This window comes from Amborella trichopoda, chromosome 7 (genome assembly GCF_054954075.1).
Source record: "Amborella trichopoda isolate Santa Cruz 75 chromosome 7, AtrichopodaSantaCruz75HAP2 v2.0, whole genome shotgun sequence".
NCBI lineage: Eukaryota > Viridiplantae > Streptophyta > Magnoliopsida > Amborellales > Amborellaceae > Amborella > Amborella trichopoda.
The window spans coordinates 22,021,476-22,047,481 of NC_142342.1; positions in this window are offsets into that span (position 1 = coordinate 22,021,476).

Here is a 26,006-nt window from a genome sequence, read left to right on the forward strand (position 1 = left end):
GTAGTGCTAGTATTACTAGTAGTACTTACCACTATAAGTAGTACTAGTAGTACTTGTACTACTACGAGTATCACTAGTAGTACTTGTACTACTATAAGTAGTACAAGTATTACTTGTAGTACATACTACTACTAGTCGAAGTAGTTCTACATGTACTTTTAATACGTACTAGCAGTACATATTAGTAGTATTAGTACTAATACTAATAGTATTAATACTAATACTAAAAGTACTAATTCTACTAGTAGTACATGCTAGTACTAATAGTACTTTCTAATATGTACTACATGCATGTACTAGAATACATATTTGGAGAATTAATAGTACATACCACTATATACTAGTAGTTGTAGTAGTATGTGCTAGTAGTGCTAGTATTACTAGTAGTACTTACTACTACGAGTAGTACTAGTAGTACTTGTACTGCTACGAGTAGTACTAGTAGTAGTACATATACTAGTAGTACTAGTAGTATGTACTAGTACAACTACTGCTAGTACATATTATTAGTAGATCAAAGTAGTATTAGTATATAATATTACTATTACTAGTAGTACTTCTTGTGCTAGTATTACTAGTAGTGCATACTAGTACTAGTATTAGTAGTACTATTATGTACTAGTTCTAGCACAACTAGTGCATACTAGTACTAGTAGTGTTACTAGTACAAGTATGTACTAGTAGTGCTAGTATTACTAGTAGTACTTGTACTTACTACTACGAGTAGTACTAATAGTACTTGTACTACTACGAGTAATACTAGTAGTACTTGTACTAATACGAGTAGTACGAGTATTACTAGTAATACATCTACTAGTAGTATTAGTAGAACTAGTTCTACATGTACTATTAGAATGCATACTTGGAGTATTAGTAGTACATACTAGTATGTACTAGTAGTAGTAGTAGTATGTACTAATAGTACTTGTATTACTAATAGTACTTACTACTACGAGTAGTACTAGTAGTACTTGTATTACTACGAGTAGTACTAGTAGTACTTGTACTACTACGAGTCGTACGAGTACTACAACTACTGGTAGTAGTAGTACATGTACTAGTAGTAGTACTAGTAGTATATACTAGTACAACTACTACTAGTACATATTATTGGTACATACTTATACTACTAGTAGTATAGACAAGTATTACATACTAATATATACTACCCGTACAAAGAGATAATATTACTACTACGAGTACTACTGCAAGTACTAGTACTACTAGTAGTACTTACTAGTATGTACTACTAGTACTGGTATTAATAGTACTATTATGTACTAGTAGTATGTACTACTAGTACTAACGCTACTAGTAACTAGTACTAGTATGTACTAGTAGTGCTAGTATTACTAGTAGTACTTACTACTACGAATAGTACTAGTAGTACTTATACTACTACAAGTAGTTCTACAAGTACTTCTACTACTACGAGTAGTACGAGAATTACAAGTAGTATATACTACTACTAGTAGAACTTGTTTTACATGTACTAATAGTATGTACCATCAGTACATAATAGAAGTATTAGTACTAATACTAGAAGTACTAATTCAACTAGTAGTACATGTAGCACTAGTTCTACTACTACTACTACTAGTAGTATGTACTACTAGTAATACTCGTACTACTCGTAGTAGTACAAGTACTACTTGCACTACTCGTAGTAGTACAAGTACAACTTATACTATTAGAAATACTCGTACAACTCGTAGTAGTAGAAGTACTACTAGTACTACTCGTAGTAGTACAAGTACTACTAGTACTACTAGTTATACTTGTACTACTCGTAGTAGTATAAGTACTATTAGTACTACTCGTAGTAGTTCAAGTACTACAAGTACTACTGGTAGTAGTACAAGTACTACTAGTACTAGTACTAGTACTACTAGTACTAGTACTAGTACTAATAGTAGTACAAGTACGACTAGTGCTAGTAGTTGTTGTATTACAAGTACTCCTAGTACTAGTAGTACTTGTACTACTCGTAGTAGTACAAGTACTACTAATACTACTCGTAGTAGTAAGCACTACTAGTAATACTAGCACTTCTAGTTCTACTCGTAGTAGTGCAAGTACTACTAGTACTACTCATAGTAGTGCAAGTACTACTAGTACTACTCGTAGTAGTACAAGTACTACTACTTCTACTCGTAGTAGTAAGTACTACTAGTAATACTAGCACTACTAATACCTACTATTACTACTACTACTAGTACATACAAGTATGTACTACTAATACTCCAAGTATGTATTCTAGTACATATTTGAAGTACATATTAGTAAGTACTATTAGTACTAGTATGTACTACTAGTAGAATTAGTTCTTCTAATACTGGTACTAATACTACTAGTATGTACTTCTAGTACATCTTAGTGGTACATGTAGAACTAGGTCTACTAGTACTAGTACTAGTAGTATGCACTACTAGTAATACTCGTACTACTCGTAGTAGTGCAAGTACTACTCGTAGTAGTACAAGTACAACTAGTACAACTCGTATTAGTAAGTATTACTAGTAATACTAGCACTTCTAGTACTACTACTACTACTACTACTACTAGTACATACTAATATGTACTACAAATACTCCAAGTATGTATTCTAATACATACTAGTAAGTACTATAAGTACTAGTATGTACTACTAGTAGAAATAGTACTTCTAGTACTAGTACTAATACTACTAGTATTAGTACTAAAACAACTAATATGTACTAGCAGTACATACTAGTAGTCCATGCAGATCTAGTTCTAATAGTACTACTACTAGTAGTATGCAGAACTAGTAATACTCGTACTACTCGTCTGTACTATTAGTATATATTAGTATGTACTACTTGTCAGTACTCATAATATGTACCAACAATATGTACTAGTAGTAGTTGTACTAGTACATACTACATGTACTACTATTACCAGTAGTTATAGTACTCGTACTACTGGTAGTAGTACAAGCACTACTAGTTCTACTCGTAGTAGAATCAGTACTACTAGTACTACTATGAGTAGTTCTAGTAGTACTTGTCCTACTACGAGTAGTATGAGTACTACTATTGGTAGTAGTAGTATATGTACTAGTAGTAGTACTAGAAGTATGTACTAGTACAACAACTACTAGTACAACTACTATTAGTACATATTATTAGTACATACCAGTAGTACTAGTAGTATAGAATAGTTGTACGTACAAATATATACTACCCATACTTGTACATAATATTACTACTACTAGTACTACTGCTAGTATAATATTGCTAAAAGTAGGTACTAGTATGTACTACTAGTACTAGTATTAGTAGTAATTTTATGTACTAGTAGTATGTTTTTCCAGTACTAGTACACTACTAGTACTAGTATGTACTAGTAGTGCTACTATTACTAGTAGTACTTATTACTACAAGTAGTACGAGTAGTAGTTGTACTACTACGAGAAGTACTAGTAGTATTTGTACTACTACGAGTAGTACGAGTACTACAACTACTGGTAGTAGTAGTAAATGAACTAGTAGTAGTACTAGTAGTATGTACTAGTACAACTCCTACTAGTACATATTATTAGTACATACTAAAAGTACATAATATTACTACTACTAGTACATAATATTACTACTACTAGTACTACTGCTAGTACTAGCATTGTTAGTAATACATACTAGCATGTACTATTAGTACAAGTATTAGTAGTACTACTATGTACTAGTAGTATGTACAACTAGTACTAGCACTACTAGTACATACTTGTACTAGTAGTGTTATTAGTACTAGTATGTACTAGTAATTCTAGTATTACTAGTAGTACTTACTACTACGAGTAAAACGAGTAGTACTTGTACTACTACGTGTAGTCCTAGTAGTGCGAGTATTACTAGTAGTACATACTACAACTAGTCGAACTAATATAACTGTTCTACATGTACTACTAGTATGTACTAGCAGTACATACTAGAAGTATTAGTACTAATACTAGTAGTATTAGCACGAGTACTAGTACTAGTATGTACTTGCAGTGCTAGTATTACTAGTAGTGCTTACCACTACGGGTAGTACTAGTAGTACTTGTACTACTACAAGTGGTACTTGTACTACTACAAGTAGTACTAGTGGTACTTGTACTACTACAAGTAGTACTAGTGGTACTTGTACTACTACAAGTAGTACTAGTGGTACTTGTACTACTACAAGTAGTACTAGTGGTACTTGTACTACTACGAGTAGTACGAGTATCACTAGTCTTACATACTACTATTAGTAGTACTAATAGAACTAGTTCTACATGTACTACTAGTATGTACGAGCAGTAGGTACTAGTAGTCTTAGTAAAAGTACTAGAAGTACTAATTCTACTTGTAGTATGTAGTACAAGTATGTCATAGAATACATACTTGGAGTATTAGTAGTACACACTTGTATGTATTAGTAGTAGTAGTATGTCGTAGTAGTGCTAGTATTACTAGTAGTACTTACTACTACGAGTAGTACTAGTAGTACTTGTACTACTACGAGTAGTATAAGTGCTACTACTGGTAGTAGTAGTACATGTCTTAGTAGTACTACTAGTAGTATGCACCAGTAGTACTAGTAGAACTAGTTCTACATGTACTATTAGTATGTTCTAGCAGTACATACTAGGAGTATTAGTATTAAAACTAGTAGTATTAGTACTAGTACTAAAAGTACTAATTCTCCTAGTAGTACGTACTAGTACTAATAGTACTTACTAGTATGTACTACAAGTATGTACTACAATACATTCTTGGAGTATTTGTAGTACGTACTAGTATGTGCTAGTAGTAGTAGTATGTCCTAGTAGTGCTAGTATTACTAGCAGTACTTACTACTACGAGTAGTACTAGTAGTACTATTACTACTACGAGTAGTACTAGTAGTGCTTGTACTACTTCGAGTAGTTTGAGTACTACAACTACTGGTAGTAGTATTACATGTACTAATAATAGTACTAGTAGTTGTACTAGTAGTATGTACTAGTACAACTACAACTAGTACATATTGTTAGTACATACTAGTAGTACAGACAAGTGGTTCATACTAATATATACTAGTAGTACAGACGAGTAGTACACGTATTACTAGTAGCACATACCACTACTCGTAGTACTATTAGAACTAGTTCTACATGTACTACTAGTATGTATTACTAGTGTATACTAGTAGTATTATTACTAGTACTAGAAGTACTAATTCTACTAGCAATGTTACTAGTACTAGTATGTACTAGTAGTGCTAGTATTACTAGTAGTACTTACTATTACGAGTAGTACTAGTAGTACTTGTACTACAACAAGTGTACTAGTAGTACTTGTACTATTACGAGTAGTTCGAGTATTACTAGTAGTACATACTACTACTAAGAGTACTAGTAGAACTAGTTCTACGTGAGCTACTAGTATGTACTAGCTGTACATACTAGTAGTATTTGTACTAATACTAGTAGTATTAGTACTACTACTAGTAGTATTAGTACTAGTACTAGAAGCACTCATTCTACTATTAGTACATACTAGTACTAATAGTACTTACGAGTATATACTATAAGTATGGACTAGAATACATACTTGGAGTATTAGTAGTACATACTAGTATGTACTAGTAGTAGTAGTCGTAGTATGTCCTAGTAGTGCTAGTATTACTAGTACTACTTACTACTACGAGTAGTTCGAGTAGTACTTATACAACTACGAGTAGTACTAGTAGTACTTGTAGTACTAATAGTACTTGTACTACTACAAATAGTACGAGTAATACTACTACTGGTAGTAGTAATGCATGTACTAGTAGTAGTACTTGTAGTATGTACTAGTACAACTACTATTAATACATATTATTAGTACAATCTAGCAGTACTCATACTACATGTACTAGTAGTAGTACTAGTAGTATGTACTAGTACGACTACTACAAGTACATATTATTAGTACATACTAGCAGTACTAACAGTGCAGACAAGTAGTACATACTAATATATACTACTAGTACTAGTATTAGTTGTACTATTATGTAATTGTAGTATGTACTACTTGTACTTGCACTACTAGTACATACTAGTATAAGTAGTGTTTCTAGTACTAGTATGTACTAGTAGGGATAAAATTACTAGTAGTACTTACTACTACGAGTAGTACTAGTATGTACTAGTAGTGATAAAATTACTAGTAGTACTTACTACTACGAGTAGTACTAGTTGTACTTGTACTACTACGCGTTGTACTAATAGTACATGTACTACTACGAGTATTACTAGTAGTACATACTACAACTAGTAGTACTAGTTCTACATGTACTACTAGTTTGTACTAGCAGTACATACTAGCAGTATTAGTACTAATACTAGTAGTGTTAGCACTAGTACATACTAGTACTAATAGTACTTACTAGTATGTACTACAAGTATGTACTAGAATACATACTTGGAGTATTAGTAGTAGTAGTAGTATGTACTAGTAGTGCTAGTATTACTAGTAGTACTTACTACTACGAGTAGTACTAGTAGTACTTGTACTACTACGAGTAGTACTAGTAGTGCTTGTACTACTACAAGTAGTACGAGTACTACAACTACTGGTAGCAGTAGTACTTGTACTAGTAGTAATACTAGTAGTATGTACTTGTACATCTACTACTAATACGTATTGTTAGTACATACTAGTAGTACTAGTAGTACAGATAAGTTGTACATACTAATATATACTAGTAGTAGAGACGGGTAGTACAAGTATTACTAGAAGTACATGCTACTACTAGTAGTACTATTAGAACTAGTTCTACATGTACTACTAGTATGTACTACTAGTACATACTAGTAGTATTAGTACTAATACTAATAGTATTAGTACTAGTACTAGAAGTACTAATTCTACTAGTAGTACATACAAGTACTTATAGTACTTACTAGTATGTAATACAAGTATGTACTAGAATCCATACTTAGAGTTTTAGTAGTACATACTAGAATGTACTAGTAATGGTAGTAGTAGTAGTAGTAGTACTAGTAGTGCTAGTAATACTAGTAGTAGTACTAGTTGTAGTATATGAACTAGTAGTAGTAGTACTAGTATATATTTGTAAAACTACTACTAGTATATATTATTAGTACATACTAGTAGTATAGACAAGTAGTACATACTATTATATACTACCCGTACTAGTACATAATATTACTACTACTAGTACTACTGCTAGTACTTGTATTACTAGTAGTACATACTAGTATTAGTAGTACAATTATGTACTAGTAGTATGTACTACTAGTGCTAGCACTACTTGTACGTACTAATACTAATAGTGTTACTAGTACTAGCATGTGCTAGTAGCGCTAGTATTACTAATAGTACTTACCACTACAAGTAGTACTACTAGTACTTGTACTACTACAAGTAGTACTAATGGTACTTACTACTATGAGTAGTAATAGTAAGACTTGTACTACTACGAGTAGTACTAATAGTACTTGTACTACAACGAGTAGTACTAATAGTACTTGTACTACTACGAGTACTAAAGCGACTGATAGTAGTAGTACATGTACAAGTAGTATGTACTAGTACAACTACTACTAGTACATATTATTAGTACATACTAGTAGTACTAGTAGTATAGACAAGTAGTACATACTAATATATACTACCCGTACCGGTACATAATATTACTAGTACTACTGCCTGTACTAGTAGTACTTTCTACTACGAGTAGTACAGGTAGAACTTGTACTACTACATGTAGTACTTATACTACTACGAGCAGTACATACTACTACTAGTAGTACTAGTAGAACTAGTTCTACATGATCTACTAGTATGTACTAGCAGTACATACTAATAGTATTTGTACTAATACTAGTAGTATTAGTACTAGTACTTGAAGTACAAATTCTGCTAGTAGTACATACTAGTACTAATAGTACTTACTAGTATGTACTACAAGTATGTACTAGATAGAATACATATTTGGAGTATTTGTGGTACGTACTAGTATGTGCTAGTAGTAGTAGTATGTACTACTAGTGCTAGTATTACTAGTAGTACTTACTACTACGAGTAGTCTTAGTAGTACTTGTACTACTACGAGTAGTACAAGTAGTGCTTGTACTACTACGAGTAGTACAAGTACTTCAACTCTTGGTAGTAGTAGTACATGTACTAGTAGTAGTACTAGTAGTATGTACTAGTACAACTACTACTAGTACGTATTGTTACTACATACTAGTAGTACTAGTAATACAGACAAGTAGTACATACTAATATATACTAGTAGTAGAGACGAGTTTTACAAGTATTACTAATAGTACATACTACTATTAGTAGTACAATTAGAACTAGTTCTACATGTACTACTAGTATGTACTACTAGTACATACTAGTAGTATTAGTACTAATACTAATAGTATTAGTACTAACACTAGAAGTATTAATTCTACTAGTAGTACATACAAGTACTTAAAGTACTTACTAGTATGTACTAGAATCCATACTTGGAGTATTAGTAGTACATACTAGTATGTACTAGTAGTAAGTACTATTAGTACTAGTATATACTACTAGTAGAAATAGTACTTCTAGTACCAGTACTAATACTACTAGTATGTACTGCTAGTACATACTAGTAGTACATGGTGAACAAGTTCTACTAGTACTACTAATAGTAGTATGTACTACTAATAATACTCGTACTACTCGTAGTAGTACATGTACTTACTAGTACTAGTAACACTACTAGTACTAGTATGTACTAGTAGTGCTAGTACTAATAGCACATACTACTAGTACATAATAGTATGTACTACTAGCAATACTAGTATTAGCAGTAGTAATATTATGTACTAGTACGGGTAGTATATATTAGTATGTACTACTTGTCCATACCACTATTACTACTAGTATGAACTAATATTATGTACTAGCATTAGTTGTACTAGTATATACTACTAGTACTAATGGTAGTAGTAAGTACTACTAGTAATACTAGTACATACTAGTACTACTACTACTAGTACATACTAATACTACTACTACGTGTACATACTAGTATGTACTACTAATACTCCAAGTATGTATTCTAGTACATACATGTAGTACATACTGGTAAGTATTATTAGTACTGGGATGTACTATAGTTAGAATTAGTACTTCTAGAACTAGTACTAATAGTATTTGTATTGGTACTAATACTACTAGTTTGTACTGCTAGTACATGCTAGTAATATCTGTAGAATTAGTTCTACTAGTACTAATAGTAGTAGAATGTACAACTAGTAATACTCGGACTACTCGTAGTAGTACAAGTACTACTAGTACTACTCGTAGTAGTACAAGTACTCCTAGTACTACTCGTAGTAGTAAAAACTACTAGTAATACTAGCACTACTAGTACATACTAGTATGAGTAACACTACTAGTACTAGTATGTACTAATAGTGCTAGTGCTAGTACTAATAGTACATACCATTAGTACATAATAGTACTACTAATACTAGTATTAGTAGTACATACTAGTATGTACTACAAGTAATACTAGTACTTGCAGTAGTACTAGTAGTGGTAATATTATGTACTGGTACAAGTAGTATATATTAGTATGTAGTACTTGTCTATACTACTAGTACTGCTAGTACATACTAGTAAGTACTATTTGAACTAATACTACTAGTATGTTTTGCTAGTACATACTAGTTCTACTAGTATTAATAGTAGTAGAATATACTACTAGTAATACTCGTACTACTCGTAGCTGTACAAGTACTACTCATAGTAGTACAACTACTACTTGTACTACTCGTAGTAGTAAGTACTACTAGTAATACTAGAACTACTAGTACATACTAGTACTAGTAACACTACTAGTATTAATATGTACAAGTAGTGCAAGTACTAGTAGTACATACTACTAGTACATAATAGTATTACTAATACTAGTACTAGTTGTACGTACTAGTATATACTACAAGTAATAAGAGTACTAGCAGACTTACTAGTAGTAATACTATTATGTACTAGTACGAGTAGTATATATTAGTATGAACTACTTGTCTATGCTACTAGTACGGCTAATATGTACTAATAATATGTACTAGTCTGAGTAGTACTAGTACATACTACTAGTAATACTACTACCAGTAGTTGTAGTACTCCTACTACTCGTAGTAGTTCAAGTAGTGCAAGTACTAGTAGTACATACTACTAGTACATAATAGTACTACTAATACTAGTACTAGTAGTATATACTAGTATGTACTACTAGTAATACTAGTACTAGCAGTAGTACTAGTGGGTACTACAAATACTCCAAGTATGTATTCTAGTACATACTTGTAGTACACACTAGTAAGTACTAGTAGTACTGGTATGTACTACTAGAAGAATTAGTACTTCTATTACTTGTACGAATACTACAAGAATTAGTATTAATACTACTAGTATGTATTGCTAGTACATACTTGTAGTACTTGTAGAGCTAGTTCTACTAGTACTACTAGTAGTAGTATGTATTACTAGTAATACTCGTACTACTCGTAGTAGTACAAGTACTATTGGTACTACTCTTAGCAGAACAAGTACAATTAGTACTACTCGTACTAGTACAAGCACTACTAGTACTACTCGTAGTTGTAAGTACTACTAGTAATACTAGCACTACAAGTACTAGTATTAATTTGTACTAGTAGTGCTAGTACTAGTAATACATACTACTAGTACATAATAGTACTAGTAGTACATACTAGTATGTACTACTAGTAACATTAGTACTAGTAGTAGTAGTATTTTGTACTAGTACGGGTAGTATATAATAGTATGCACTACTTTTCTATACTACTAGTGCTACTAGTATATACTAATAATATGTACTAGTAGTAGTTGGACTAGTACATACTCCTAGTAATACTATTAGTATATGTACTACTACTACCAATAGTTGTAGTACTTGTACTACTCATAGTAGTACTAGTACTACTCGTAGTAGTACAATTCCTATTAGTACTACTCGTAGTAGTAAGTACAACTAGTAATACTAGTACTACTAGTACATACTACTACTACTACTAGTACATACTAGTAAGTACTACAAATACTCCAAGTATGTATTCTAGTACATAATTGTAGTACATACTAGTAAGTACTAGTAGTACTAGGATGTACTACGAGTAGAATTAGTACTTCTAGTACTAGTACTATGATTATTTGTATTAGTACTAATACTACTAGTATGTACTGCTAGTACATACTAATTGTACCTGTAAAATTAGTTCTACTCGTAATAATAGTAGTAGAATGTACTATTAGTAATACTCGTACTACTCGTAGTAGTACAAGTACTACTACTACTACTCGTAGTAGTACAAGTAATACTAGCACTACTAGTACATAATAGTACTATTAATACTAGTACTAGTAGTACATACTAGTATGTACTACGAGAAATACTAGTACTAGCAATAGTACTAGTAGTAGTAATATTATGTACTAGCACAAGTAGTATATATTAGTATGTACTACGTGTCTATACCACTAGTACTACTAGTATGTACTAATAAAATGTACTAGTAGTAGTTGTAGTAGTACATACTACTATATTTACTACTAGCACATGTACTACTACTACCAATAGTTGTAGTACTTGTACTACTTGTAGTAGTACAAGTACGACTACTAGTACTCGTAGTGGTAAGTACTACTAGTAATACTAGCACTACTAGTACATACTACTACTAGTACATACTAGTATGTACTACAAATACTCCAAAGATGTATTCTAGTACATACTTGAAGTACATACTAGTAAGTATTAGTATGTACTACTAGTAGATTTAATACTTCTAGTACTTATACTAATACTACTAGAATTAGTACTAATACTACTAGTATGTATTGCTAGTACATACTAGTAGTACTTGTAGAACTAGTTCTACTGGTACTACTAGTAGTAGTAAATACTACTAGTAATACTCGTACTACTCGTAGTAGTACAAGTACTACTGGTACTACTCGTAGTAGTACAAGTACTACTTGTACTACTCGTAGTAGTACAATACTTGTACTACTCGTAGTAGTGCAAGTACTACTAGTACTACTTGTAGTTGTAAGTACTACTAGTAATACTAGCTCTACTAATACTAGTATTAGTATGTACTAGTAGCGTTAGTACTAGTAATACAAACTACTAGTACATAATAGTACAACAAATACTAGTACTTGTAGTACATACTAGTATGTACTACTAGTAATACTAGTACTAGCATTAGTACTAGTAGAGTAATATTATGTACTAATATGGGTCGTATATATTAGTATGTACTACTTATCTATACTATTAGTACTACTAGTATATACTAATAATATGTACTAGTAGTAGTTGTACTAGTACATACTACTCGTACTACTACTAGTACATGTACTACTACTACCAGTAGTTGTAGTACTCATACTACTCATAGTAGTACCAGTACTACTAGTGCTACTCGTAGTTGGACAAGTACTATTAGTACTACTCGTAGTAGTAAGTACTACTAGTTGTACTAGCATTACTAGTACATACTACAACTACTACTACTAATACATACTAGTATGTACTACTAATACGCTAAGTATGTATTCTAGTGCATACTTGTAGTACATACTAGTAAGTACAATTAGTATTAGGATGTACTACAAGTAGAATTAGTACTTCTAGAACTAGTATTAATAGTATTTGTATTAGTATTAATACTATTAGTATGTACTGCTAGTACATACTAGTAGTACCTGTAGAACTAGTTCTACTAGTACTAATAGTAGTACAAGTACTATTAGTATTACTTGTAGTAGTACAAGTACTACTAGTACTACTGGTAATACTAGCACTACTAGTACATACTAGTACTAATAACACTACTAGTATTAGTATGTACAAGTAGGGCTAGTACTAGTAGTACATACTACTAGTACATAATAGTACTATTAATACTAGTCCTAGTAGTACTTACTAGTATGTACTACTAGTACTAGCAGTAGTACTACTAGTAGTAATATTATGTACTAGTACGAATAGTATATATTAGTATGTACTACTTGTCTATACTACTAGTAATACTAGTAGGTACTAATAATGTGCACTAGTAGTAGTGGTACTAGTACATACTACTAGGACTACTACTAGTACATGTACTACAACTACCAGTAGTTGTAGTACTCGTACTACTAGTAGTAGTACAAGTAGTACTCGTAGTAGTACAAGTACTACTTGTAGTAGTAAGTACTACTAGTAATACTAGTATTACTAGTAGTTGTTGTACTACTAGTACTACTGGTACTACTCGTAGTAGTACAAGTGCTGCTAGTACTACTAATAGTAGTACAAGTACTGTTAGTACTACTCGTAGTTGTAAGTACTACTAGTAATACTAGCACTACTAGTACTAATATTAGTATGTACTAGTAGTGCTAGTACTAGTAATACATACTACTAGTACATAATAGTACTACTAATATTAGTATTAGTAGCACATACTAGTATGTACTACTAGTAATACTAGTACTAGCAGTAGTACTAGTAATAGTAATATTATGTACTGGTATGGGTAGTATATATTAGTATGTACTACTTGTCTATACTACTAACATTACTAGTATATACTAATGATATGTACCAGTAGTAGTTGTACAAGTACATACTACTTGTACTTCTACTAGTACATGTACTACTACTACCAGTAGTTGTAGTACTCGTACTACTCGTAGTAGTACCAGTACTATTCAATGTAGTACAAGTACTATTAGTACTACTCGTTATATTAAGTACTCGTACTAATACTAGCACCAATAGTACATACTACTACTACTACTATTAGTACATACTAGTATGTACTACTAATACTCCAAGTATGTATTCTAGTACATACTTGTAGTACATACTAGTAAGTACTATTAGTACTAGAATGTACTACAAGTAGAATTAGTACTTCTAGTACAAGTACTAATACTATTTGTATTAGTACTAATATTACTAGTATGTACTGCTAGTACATACTAGTAGTACCTGTAGAACTAGTTCTACTCGTACTAATAGTACAAGTATGTACTACTAGTAGAATTAATACTTCTAATACTAGTACTAATACTACTAGTATGTACTGCTACTACATACTAGTAGTACACGTAGAACTAGTTGTACTAGTACTACTAGTAGTAGTATGTACTACCAGTAGTACTCATAGTAGTACAAGTACTACTAGTAGTAGTATCTATTACTAGTAATACTCGTAGTAGTACAAGTACAACTAGTAGTAGTACAAGTACTACTAGTAGTACTCGTAGTAGTAAGTACTACTAGTAATACTAGCGTTACTAGTAAATACTAGTACTAGTAACTCTACAAGTACTAGTATGTACTAGTAGTGCTAGTACTAGTAGTACATAATAGTACTACTAATACTAATAGTACTACTCATAGTAGTACAAGTACTACTAGTACTACTCGTAGTAGTACAAGTACTACTAGCACTACTCGTAGTTGTAAATATTACTAGTACATACTAGTACTAGTATGTACTAGTAGTGCTAGTACTTGTAGTACATACTATTAATACATCATAAAACTACTAATACTTATACTAGTTGTACATACTAGTACGTACTACTAATAATACTACTACTAGCAGTAGTACTAGTAGAAGTATTACTATGTACTAGTACTACTAGTAATACTAGCACAATTAGTCCATACTAGTACTAGTAACACTACTAGTACTAGTATGTACTAATAGTGTACTAGTAGTACATACTACTAATACATAATGGTACTACTAATACTAGTACGAGTAGTACATAGTACTACTACTACTACTAGTACATGTACTACTACTACCAGTAGTTGTAGTACTCGTACTACTCGTAGTAGTACCAGTACTACTAGTACTACTCGTAGTAGTACATGTACTACTAGAACTACTCATAGTAGTAAGTACTACTAGTAATACTAGCACTACAAGTACATACTACTGTTACTACTACTATTAGTACATACAAGTATGTAGTACTAGTACTACTACTACTACGACTACTGGTACTACTACTACTAGTACTACTACTACTACTACTAGAACTACTCGTAGTAGTAAGTACTACTAGTAATACTAGCACTACTAGTACATACTACTATTTCTACTACTAGTACATACTAGTATGTACTACTAATACTTCAAGTATGTATTTTAGTACATACTTGGAGTACATACTAGTAAGTACTATTAGTACTAGTATGTACTACTAGTAGAATTAGTACTTCAAGTACTTGTACTAATACTACAAGTATTAATACTAATACTACTAGTATGTACTGCTAGTACATATTAGTAATACTCGTATTACTCGTAGTGGAAAAAGTACTAATAGTACTAGTCGTAGTAGTACAAGTACTACTAGTACTACTCGTAGTAGTACAAGTACTACTCGTAGTAATAATTACTACTAGTAATACTAGCACTACTAGTACATACTATACTAGTAACACTACTAGTACTAATATGTACTTGTAGTGCTAGTTTTAGTAATACATACTGCTAGCACATAATAGTACTACTAATACTAGTACTAGTAGTACATACTAGTATGTACTATTAGTATTACTGGTACTAGCAGTAGTATTAGTAGTGGTAATATTATGTACTAGTACGGGTAGTATATATTTGTATGTACTACTTGTCTATACTACTAGTACTTTTAGTATGTACTATTAATATGTATTAGTAGTAGTTGTACGAGTACATACTACTAGTACTACTACTAGTACTATTACTAGTACTACTCGTAGCAGTACAAGTACTACTAGTACTACTCATAGTAGTAAGTACTACTAGTAATACTAGAACTACTAGTACATACTACTACTATTACTACTAATAAATACTAATACAAACTACTAGTACTACTATTAGTATATGTACTACTACTACCAGTTGTTGTAGTACTCGTACCACTCGTAGTAATACAAGTACTACTAGTACTACTCATCGTAGTAAGTACAACTAGTAATACAAGCACTACTAGTCTATACTACTACTACTACTACTAGTACATACTAGTATGTACTATTAATACTTCAAGTAATTATTCTTGTACATACTTGTAGTACATACTAGTAAGTACTATTAGTACTAATATGTACTACAAGTAGAATTAGTAATTCTAGTACTATTACTAATACTACTAATATTAGTATTAATACTACTAGTATGTACTGCTAGTACATACTAGTAGTACATGTAGAACTAGTCCTACTAGTACTTTTAGTAGTAGTATACTCGTACAACTCGTAGAAGTACAAGTACTACTAGTACTAGTAACACTACTAGTACTTGTATGTACTAGTAGCGCTAGTACTAATAGTACATACTACTAGTACATAATAGTACTACTAATACTAGTACTAGTTGTACATACTAGTGTGTACTACTTGTAATACGAGTCGTAGCAGCTGTACTAGTAGTAGTAATATTATGTACTAGTACGAGTAGTATATATTAGTATGTACTACTTGTCTATACTACTAGTACTACTAGTATGTACTAATAATATGTACTAGTAGTAGTTGTACTAGTACATACTACTAGTAATACTACTACCAGTAGTTGTAGTACTCGTACTACTCGTAGTAGTACAAGTACTATTAGTACTACTGGTAGTAGTACAAGTACTACTGGTATTACTCATAATAGTAAGTACTACTAGTAATACTAGTACTACAAGTGCGTACTACAACTACTACTAGTACATACTAGTATGTACTGCTAATTCTCCAAGTACGTATTCTAGTATAAACTTATAGTACGTACTAGTCAGTACTATTAGTACTAGTATGTACTACTAGTAGAATTAGTACTTCTAGCACTAGTACTATTACTACTAGTATGTACTGCTAGCACAAACTAGTAGTACATGTAGAACTAGTTCTACTAATACTACTAAAAGAAGTATTTACTACTAGTAATACACGTACTACTCGTAGCAGTACAAGTACTATTGGTACTACTCGTAGTAGTACCAGTACTACTAGTACTACTCGTAGTAGTAAGTACTATTAGTAATACAAGCACAACTAGTACATACTAGTACTAGTAACACTACTAGTAGTACATACTACTAGTACATAATAGTACTACTAATATTAGTACTAATAGTACATACTAGTATGTACTACTAATAATACTAGTACTAGCAGTAGCGCTAGTAGTAGTAATTTTATGTACTAGTACGGGTAGTATATATTAGTATGTACTACTTGTATGGGAAGTATATACTAGTAGTAGTTGTACTAGTACATACTACTAGTACTACTACTAGTACTACTCGTAGCAGTACATACTTGTCGTATTAGTATTAATACTAGTAGTCTTAGTACTAGGACTAGAAGTACTAATTCTAGTTCTACTAGTACAACTAGTAATACTCGTACTACTCGTAGTAGTACAAGTACTACTAGTACTATTCGTAGTAGTACAAGTACTACAAGTACTACTCGTAGTAGTAAGTACTACTAGTCATATTAGCACCACTAGTACATACTAGTACAAGTAACACTACTAGTACTAGTATGTACAAGTAGTGCCAGTACTAGTAGTACACATTACTAGTACATAATAGTACTACTAATACTAGTACTAGCAGTACATACTAATATGTACTACTAGTAATACTAGTGCTAGCAGTAGTACTAGTAGTACTGATATTATGTACTAGTAAGGGTAGTGTATATTAGTATGTACTACTTGTCTTTACTACTAGTACTATTAATATGTACTAATAATATGTACTAAGAGTAGTTGTACTTGTACATAGTACTAGTACAACTACTAGTACATGTACAACTACTACCAATAGTAGTACTCGTATTACTTGTAGTAGTACAACTACTACTAGTACTACTCGTAGTGGTACAAGTACTACTAGTACTACTCGTAGTTGTAAGTACTATTAGTAATACTAGCACTACTAGTACATACTACTACTAGTAGTACATACTAGTATGTACTACTAATACTCCAAGTATGTATTTTAGTACATACTTGTAGTACATATTAGTTAGTACTATTAGTACTAATATGTACTACTTGTAGAATTAGTACTTTTAGTATTAGTACTAATACTACTAGTATTAGTACTAATACTACTAGTATTAGTACTATTAGTACTAGTATGTACTACTTGTAGAATTAGTACTTTTAGTATTAGTACTAAAACTACTAGTATTAGTACTAATACTACTAGTATTAGTACTAATACTATTAGTATTAGTACTAATACTATTAGTATGTTCTGCTAGTACATACCAGTAGTAAACGTCGAACTAGTTTTACTATTACTACTATTAGTAGTATGTACTACTAGTAATACTCGTACTACTCGTAGTAGTACTAGTACTACTAGTACTACTCGTAGTAGTACAAGTACTACAAGTACTACTCGTAGTATTAAGTACTACTAGTAATACTAGCACCACTAAAACATACTAGTACTAGTAGTACACACTACTAGTACATAATAGTACTACTGATTCTTATACTAGTAGTACATACTAGTATGTACTACGAGGAATACTAGTAGTAGCAGTAGTACTAGTAGTAGTGATATTATGTACTAGTACGAGTAGAATATATTTGTATGTACTACTTTTCTATACTACTAGTTCTTCTAATATGTACTACTTTTCTATACTACTAGTTCTTCTAATATGTACGACTTTTCTATACTACTAGTTCTTCTAGTATGTACTAATAATATGTACTAGTAGTAGTTGTACTAGTATATACTACTAATACTACTATTAGTACATGTACTACTACTAGCAGTAGTTGTTGTACTCGTACTACTCGTAGTAGTATAAGTACCACTCGTAGTAGTATCAGTACCACTAGTACTACTCGTAATAGTAAGTACTACTAGTAATATTAGCACTACTAGTACATACTAGTACTAGTAACACTACTAGTACTAGTATGTACTAGTAGTGCTAGTAGTAGTAGTACTTACCACTAGTACAGAATATTACTACTAATACTTGTGCTAGTAGTACATACTAGTATGTAGTCTTAGCAATACTAGTACTAGCAGTAGTACTAGTAGTAGTAATATTACGTACTAGTACGGGTAGAATATATCAGTATGTACTACTTGTCTATACTACTAGTATTACTAGTATGTACTAATAATATGTACTAGTACTAGTTGTATTAGTACATACTACTAGTAAAACTACTATCAGTAGTTGTAGTACTTGTACTACTCGTAGTAGTACAAGTACTACTAGTACTACTCGTAGTAGTTACTACTGCTAGTACTAGTATGTACTAGTAGTGCTAGTACAAGTAGTACATACTAGTTGTATATAATAGTACCACTAAAACTAGTACTAGTAGTACATACTAGTTGTATATAATAGTACCACTAAAACTAGTACTAGTAGTACATAATAGTACTAGTAGTATGTACTACTAATAAAACATAATATTACTACTAATAGAACATAATAGTACTACTAATAGTACATAATAGTATTAGTACATAATAGTACTAGTACATAATAGTACTAAGAGTACATACTACTAGTACAAGTACTACTCGTAGTAGTAAGTACTACTAGTAATACTAGCACTACTAGTACATACTAGTACTAGTAACACTACTAGTACTAGTATGTACTAGTAGTGCTAATAGTAGTAGTACTTACCACTAGTACAGATTCTTACTACTAATATTAGTACTAGTAGTACATACTAGTATGTAGTCTTAGTAATACTAGTACTAGCAATAGTACTAGTAGTAGTAATATTATGTACTAGTACGGGTAGAATATATCAGTATGTACTACTTATCTATACAACTAGTATTACTAGTATGTACTAATAATATGTACTAGTAGTAGTTGTATTAGTACATACTACTAGTAAAACTTCTATCAGTAGTTGTAGTACTTGTCCTACTCGTAGTAGTACAAGTACTACTAGTACTACTCGTAGTAGTTACTACTACTAGTTGTATATAATAGTACTACTAAAACTAGAACTAGTAGTACATACTAGTACGTACTACTAGACATACTGATACTAACAGTAGTACTCGTAGTAGTAATATTATGCACTAGTACGGGTAGTATATATTAGTATGTACTACTTGTCTAAACTACTAGTACTTCTAGTATGTACTTAAAATATGTACTAGTAGTAGTTGTACTAGTACATACTATTCATACTACTACTAATACATGTATTACGACTACCAGTAGTTTTAGTACTCGTACAACTCGTACTACTCGTAGTAGTACAAGTACTACTCGTAGTAGTAAGTACTACTAGTACAAACTCCTACTACCAGTACATACTAGTATGTACTACTAATACTCCAAGTATGTATTCTAGTACATACTTGTAGTACATACTAGTAAGTGCTATTGGTACTAGTATGTACTATTAGTAGAATTAGTACTTTTACTACTTGTACCAATACTAGAAGTATGAATTACTAGTACATACTAGTAGTACACGAAGAACTAGTTCTACTAGTACTACTAATAGAAGTAAATACTACTAGTAATACTCGTACTACTCGTAGAAGTACAAGTACTACTAGTACTACACGTAGTAATGTAAGTACTACTCGTAATACTCGTAGTAGTATGTACTACAATTAATACTAACAATACAAGTACATACTAGTACTCGTAACACTACTAGTACTAGTATGTACTAGTAGTGCTAGTATAGGTACTACATACTACTAGTACATAATAGTACTATTAATACTACTACTAGTAGTACATACTAGTATGTACTCATAGTAATGCTAGTACGGGTAGTATATATTAGTATGTACTACTTGTCTATACTATTAGTACTACTAATATGTACTAGTAGTAGTTGTACTAGTACATACTACTAGTACTACTACTACCAGTAGTTGTAGCACTTGTACTACTAGAAATACTAGCACTACTAGTACATACTACAACTACTACTAGTACATACTAGCATGTACTACAAATACTCCAAGTATGTATTCCAGTACACACTTGTAGTACATATTAATAAGTACTATTAGTACTACTAGATACTACTAGTAGAATTAGTACTTCTCGTACTAGTACTATTACTACTAGTATTTGTACTAATACTACTAGTATGTACTGCTAGTAATAGTATCTACTACTAGTAATACTCGTACTACTCGTAAGAGTACAAGTACTACTAGTACAACTCGTAGCAGTACAAGTACTACTAGTACTACTCGTAGTAATAAGTACTACTTGTAATACTAGTTCTACTAGTACATACTAGTACTACTAATACTACTAGTACTACTCTATACTAGTAGTGCTAGTACTAGTAGTACGTAAAACTAGTACATAATAGTACTACTACTAATAGTATATACTACTAGTAATACAAGTAATAGCAATAGTAGTAGTTGTAGTAATGTTATGTACTAGTACGGGTAGTATATATTGGCATGTACTACGTGTCTATACTCTTAGTACTACTAGTATGTACTAATAATATGTACTAGTTGTAGTTGTACTAGTACATATTACTAGTACAATTACTACTACTACTAGTACATGTACTACTACTACCAGTAGTAGTTGTAGTGCAGGTACTACTAGTACTACTCGTAGTAGTACAAGTAGTACTAGAACTACTCGTAGTACTACAACTACTACTTGTACTACTTGTAGTAGTAAGTACTACTAGTAATACTAGAACTACTAGTACATACTACTACTACTACTACTATTAGTACATACTAGTATGTACTATTAATACTCCAAGTATGTATTCCAGTACATAATTGTAGTACATACTAGTAAGTACTATTAGTACTAGTTCGTACTACTAGTAGAATTAGTACTTCTAGTACTAGTACTAATAATACTAGTATTAGTACTAATACTACTAGTATGTACTGCTAGTACATACTAGTAGTACATGTAGAACTAGTTCTACCAGTACTACTAGTAGTAATTTGTATTACTAGTAATACTCGTATTACTCAGTAGTACTAGTTTTACTCGTAGTAGTACAAGTACTACTAGTACTACTCGTAGTAGTAAGTATTACTTGTAATACTAGCACTACTAGTACATACTAGTACTAGTAACACTACAACTACTAGTATGTGCTAATAGTGCTAGTACTAGTAGTACTTACTACTAGTACATAATAGTACTACTAATATTAGTACTAGTAGTACATACTAGTATGTAGTCTTAGTAATACTAGTACTAGCAGTAGTACTAGTAGTAGTAATATTATGTATTAGTAAGGGTAGAATATATCAGTATGTACTACTTGTCAATGCTGCTAATATTACTAGTCTGTACTAATAATATATACTAGTAGTGGTTGTGTTAGTACATACTACTAGTAAAACTACTACCAGTAGTTGTAGTACTCGTAGTAGTACAAGTACTACTAGTACTACTCGTAGTCGTAAAAGTACTACTAGTACTATTCCTAGTAGTAAGTACTACTAGTACATACTACTATTATTAGTACTACATACTAGTATGTACTATTAATAATCCAAGTATGTATTCTAGTACATACTTGTAGTACATACTAGTAAGTACTATTAGAACAAGTATGTACTACAAGTAGAATGAGTATTTTTAGTTACTAGTACTAATACGATTAGTATTAATACTAATACTACTAGTATGTACTGCAAGTACATACTAGTAGTACATGTAGAACTAGTTCTACTAGTTCAACTAGTACTACTAGTAGTAGTATGTACTACTAGTATTACTCATAGTAGTACAAGTACTACTAGTACTACTCGTAGTTGTAAGTACTACTAGTAATACTAACTATTACTAATATTAGTATGTACTAGTAATGCTAGTACTATTAGTACGTACAACTAGTACATAATAATACTATTAATACTAGTACTAGTAGTACATATTAGTATGTATTACTTGTCTATACTACTAGTACTACTACCATGTACTAAAAAACAGTACTAGTACAAGTTGTACTAGTACTAACAGTAGTACTAGTGGTAGTAGTATTATGTACTAGTACGGGTAGTATACATTAGTATGTACTACTCGTCTATACTACTAGTACTAGTGGTTTGTACTAATAATATGTACTAGTAGTAGTTGTACTAGTACATACTACTACCAGTAGTTGTAGTACTCGTACTACTCGTAGAAGTACAAGTACTACTAGTACAACTCGAAGTAATAGAAGTACCACTAGTACTACTCGCTATAGTAAGTACTACTAGTATTACTAGCACTACTAGTACATACTTCTACTACTAGCACATAATAGTATGTACTACTAATACCCCAAGTATGTATTCTAGTACGTAGTTGTAGTCCATACTAGTAAGTACTATTAGTACTAGAATGTACAACAAGTAGAATTTGTACTTCAAGTACTAGTACTAATGCTACTAGTATAGTACTAATACTACATATATGTATTGCTAGTACATACTAGTAGTACATGTAGAACTAGTTCTACTAGTACTACTAGTAGTAGTATGTACTATGTAATACTCGTACTACTCGTAGTAGTACAAGTACTACTAGTACTACTCATAGTAGTAAGTACTACTAGTAATACTAGCACTACCAGTACGTACTACTAGTATGTACTGCTAGTACATGTAGAACTAGTTCTACTAGAACTACTAGAAGCAGTATGCACTGCTGGTAATACTCGTACTACTCGTAGTAGTACCAGTATTACTAGTTCTACTCGTAGTAGTAAGTACTACTAGTAATACTAGCACTACTAGTACATACTCGTACTAGTTAAACTACTAGTTCAAGTTTGTACTAGTAGTGCTAGTACTAATAGTACATACTCTTAGTACATAGTAGTACTACTAATACTAGAACTAGTAGTACATACTAGTATGTATTACTAGTAATACAAGTATTAGCAGTAGTACTAGTAGTAGTATTATTATGTACTAGTACGGGTAGGACATAATAGTATGTACTACTTGTCTATACTACTAGTACTACTAGTATTTACTAATAATATGTACTAGTAGTAGTTGTACTAATACATACTACTAGTACTACTACTAGTTCATGTACTACTACTACCAAAAGTTGTACTACTAGTACTACTCGTAGTAGTACAAGTACTACTAGTATTACTTGTAGTAGTAAGTACTACTAGTAATACTAACACTACTAGTGCATACTACTACTACTACTACTAGTACATACCAGTACTACTACTACTACTAGTACATACTAGTACTGCTAATACTACTAGTACTAGTATGTACTAGTAGTGCTAATACTAGTAGTACTAGTAGTACATACTAGTAGGTACTATTAGTAATACTATTATTAACAGTAGTACTAGTCGTAGTAATATTATGTACTAGTTGTCTATACTACTAGTATGTACTTTTAATATGTACTAGTCGTAGTTATACTAGTACGTACTACTAGTACTATTACTATTACATGTACAACTACTACTAGTACATACTACTACTACTAGTACCTACTACTACTATTAGTACATACTAGTATGTACTACTAATACTCAAAGTTTGTATTCTAGTACATACTAGTAAGTATTACTATTACTAGTATGTACTACTAGTAGAATTAGTACTTCTAGTACTAGTATTAATACTACAAGTATTATTACTAATTCTACTAGCATGTACTGTTAGTACATACTAGTTGTACATGTAGAGCTAGTACTACTCATAGTAGTAAGTACTACAAGTAATACTAGCACTACTAGTACATACTACTACTACTACTACTAGTACATACTAGTATGTACAAGTAGTACTCGAAGTATGTATTCTAGTACATACTAGAAAGAACTATTAGTATTAGTATGTACTTCTAGTAGAATTAGTACTTGTAGCACTAGTACTAATACTACTAGTATTTGTACTATTAGTACTAGTATGTACTGCTAGTGCATACTTGTAGTACATGTAGAACTAGTTCTACTAGTACTACTAGTAGTAGTATGTACTACTAGTAATACTCGTACTACTCGTAGTAGTACAAGTACTACTAGTACTATTCGTAGTAGTACAAGTACTACAAGTACTACTCGTAGTAATAAGTACTACTAGTAATATTAGCACCACTAGTACATACTAGTACAAGTAACACTACTAGTACTAGTATGTACAAGTAATGCCAGTACTAGTAGTGCACACTACTAAGACATAATCGTACTACTAATACTAGTACTAGCAGTACATACTAGTATGTACTACTAGTAATACTAGTGCTAGCAGTAGTACTAGTAGTATTGATATTATGTACTAGTACGGGTAGTGTATATTAGTATGTACTACTTGTCTTTACTACTAGTACTATTAATATGTACTAATAATATGTACTAGGAGTAGTTGTACTTGTACATAGTACTAGTACAACTACTAGTACATGTACAACTACTACCAATAGTAGTACTCGTACTATTTGTAGTAGTACGACTACTACTAGTACTACTCGTAGTAGTACAAGTACTACTAGTACTACCCGTAGTTGTAAGTACTATTAGTAATACTAGCACTACTAGTACATACTACTACTAGTAGTACATACTAGTATGTACTACTAATACTCCAAGTATGTATTTTAGTGCATACTTGTTGTACATATTAGTTAGTACTATTAGTACTAGTATGTACTACTTGTAGAATTAGTACTTTTAGTATTAGTACTAATACTATTAGTATGTTCTGCTAGTACATACCAGTAGTAAATGTCGAACTAGTTCTATTAGTACTACTATTAATAGTATGTACTACTAGTAATACTCGTACTACTCGTAGTAGTACAAGTACTACAAGTACTACTCGTAGTATTAAGTACTACTAGTAATATTAGCACCACTAAAACATACTAGTACTAGTAGTACACACTACTAGTACATAATAGTACTACTAATTCTTATACTAGTAGTACATACTAGTATGTACTACGAGGAATACTAGTAGTAGCAGAAGTACTAGTAG